Below are 3,133 nucleotides of genomic sequence, written 5' to 3' on the forward strand. Positions count from 1 at the left end.
TTTATCTGCCGTCAGCGAAAACAAGGTTGTCAAGGGCTACTGCCACGTCCAAGACAGGAGGCCTAGGCGTCCGGAGCCGCTAGAGTAACGCCAGCCCATCCTTTCCCAACTGCGGGGCCCTTGGCTGGAAAACCCAACAGAGGCTGGTAGGAAAAAAAAAAAAAAAGGCAGTGGCAGGATAGTCCTTGCTAGCATCTGGCCAGAAAAGCTCTCCCGCAACAGACACAAGCCGAGCGGGCCTCTCGGCTGTCATCTCTGGTCCCGCCGCGCGGATACCGAGGAGCTGCAGCGGACAGCGCCTTCCAGTATCACATGATATACTTTTCCACTTCTTCTTAAAAAGCTCCCTACCCGGGGCCTATGGGCTGAGGCGTGGAACAAGCTGCCCACACCAGCCCCAGTTTCCAGAAACGTACCGGAGAAGGCAGCCATTTTCACACAGTCCTCGGCGGCTTTGCTCACTCTTTCCCTCCCGAGGTTGCGCGCGCTTCCGGCCCTCGGTCTTCGGCTTTCAAAGCCCGTGCAGGGACTCAGCCCCCGGAAAAATGGTTCCTACCCTAGAAACCACCCTACATCCCCGTCCCCACAGCGCGCCCTCCTCTGGCCTGAAGACCCGTATCCAGTTCAATTGGACGTTGCCTTCAATAATCGTTCCAACAACTCTAAACGGTCAATACTATATCCCCTTTACAGATGCGGAACTAAGACTCAGGCAAGTTAAGTAATTTACCTAAAGTCTATCTGAACCAAGCCTGCCTAAATCCTGGGCCCATTATCTTTATCCTCTGCAACCTGCTGGAGGAGGAAAGTGAAAACAGCATTCATGGAGTAAAGTGAAAACTACGTTTCACAAATAGGAAAAATGGACTCAGAAAGGGTAAGATGTGTCGTGTAATGTGAAATTTTTCTAATTCAAAAGCCATATTACCGAAGTTTGAATTCTAGCCTCGCTACTCATTAGCTGCTGGTGTTAAGTGCTGTCAAATCAGTTCGGACCCGGAGGAGCGACTGGTGGATATGAACTACCGAGTTTCCAGCTAGTTATCCAGTACCTATGCTGTAGTGCCACCCTAGGACTCTAGAATAATCTTGAAAAAGTCATGTACTTCTCTGAGCTTCAGTTCCCCAAACCACAACATCACTGTCAATTCCAACACATAGCAACCCTATAGTGCAGAGTAGAACTGCTCCATAGGGTTTCCAATGCTGAAGTCTTTACAAAAACAGACTATCTATTACATTTTTCTCCTGGTGAACGGCTGGTATTTTCCAGCTGTCTATCTTTTGGGTTAGCAGCTGAGCACTTTAACCTTCACACTACCAGGGCTGCTGTGCTTCCGTTTATTTATTTGTAAAAATTTGTAAAATAGGGATAAAATATGTAACACAGCTAGAACATAGCAAGTTTACATTTATCAATTGTATTGTTAAAAGTAAACATAATAGGATTCACTCAAAGCTCCAAAGGACATTCAGACCTGCAACATTGCACAACTCCAGGTGACATCTTTCTAATGTATACTATGGTGGTGATGGTGGTGGTGGTGTGCTGTAAGGTCAGTTCTGACTCAGTGACCCTGCATGGGATTTCCTAGGCTGTAAATCTTTACAGGAGCAGAAAGCCTCATCTTTCTCCCAAGGATAGTTTTGAACTGCTGACCTTAAGGTTAGCAGCCAGGCTTATAACCACTATGCTACCAGAGCTCCTTAATGTATTCTAGTCTCATTTTTTAATATGCATGATACCCCTGAGAGTTCTGCAGTATAATAGTGCTGAATAGATGCCAAATACTCCACATTCCAAAGAAAGGTTCAAGACCACATAACCTATATTATTTAGGATTTACAAAAGGGATGTCTGAAATCTAGTTGTGCCCTTAACCCATGTTGTTGTCAAATGCTATCAAGTCGGTTGCCAACGAGGTGGTTACAATTCATAGTGATTCTGTATAGGGTTTCCAAGGAGCGGACAGTGAATTCGAACCATCGACCACGCAGTTCAAACCTACCTTGAGGCACAGTACTTATTCTACAACGCCACAGCAGGACTCCCCTTTACCAATACCCACCCCAAAAGTATGAAAGGTCTGAAGGTGCAAATCAAGAGAAGTTTCTGTAGATAGTGCCATTGAAGCTCTGTGGCATTTTTCCTCTCTCAAGGAAGACGTTTCCAGGGGGCCACTTAAAGAGTATCACTGGCACTTGGACTGGTATGTTGTTGTTGTTGTTGTTAAGTGCCATCAAATCGATTCTGACTCATAGTGACTCATCCTGTATAGGGTTTCCAAGGAGCATCTGGTGAGCTTGAACCGTCAACCTTGTGGTTCAAACCGACCTTGCACTCCAACTCATTAATCCACAGTGCCACAATGGACTAGTATAAGGACTGGTATAAAGAACTGTGGTTAAAAAGACCTGAGGTGCCAGAGCAGGAAGAAAGACAGACCACCTGTCTTTCTTGCTATGGGAGCAAATGCTATTCCCGACAATTAACAGGCCCTCCATCCCTTTGCAGCTTTGGAACAAGCCAAGCTGGGGAGAGAGGAAGCTGGATGTTTATTTAAATTATGAATTTTGATCGTTACATTGGATAGAATGATTTCGTTTGGTTATAATTGTGAAGAAAGTACCCAGTCAAGGTTTCATCATCTGAGAGTGACCAGAAAACACTCTGAAACAGGCCATATATAGGACAGAGACAGAAATACCTCACAAAGGATTTCAGGATAATTAATAATATTTTCTGCTGGGGTCTATCAACTTCAGCTCATTTGACATACTGCTTTAATAAACATAAATACTTAATTGTGCATGTGTGTGTGTGTTTGTAAATGTTTCAGTAATGTGTATTTGAATATGTGTTTGGCTCTCCTCCTGGGGAAGTAGGCAAGGCCAGACAGAGAAATGACAGGCAACCTCCCTCCACCACTACACCAAACCACATACAAGAGGGTGGGTTCCGCCCAGTTCAATCTTCTGGTCCAATCTTCCTAAAACAAGCTAAAGATTCCTATACTCCCTAGTCTTTGTCCCAGACACTTAGCTACACAGCTGTTTAGGTCTAAGGAACAATTACCACCAGATGGCGCCAAATTGCAATTGCGATAGAAAAAGATTGGCCTGGATTCAAAAC

The sequence above is a fragment of the Chrysochloris asiatica genome, unplaced genomic scaffold (assembly GCF_000296735.1).
Source record: "Chrysochloris asiatica unplaced genomic scaffold, ChrAsi1.0 scaffold00016, whole genome shotgun sequence".
Classification (NCBI taxonomy): Eukaryota; Metazoa; Chordata; class Mammalia; order Afrosoricida; family Chrysochloridae; genus Chrysochloris; species Chrysochloris asiatica.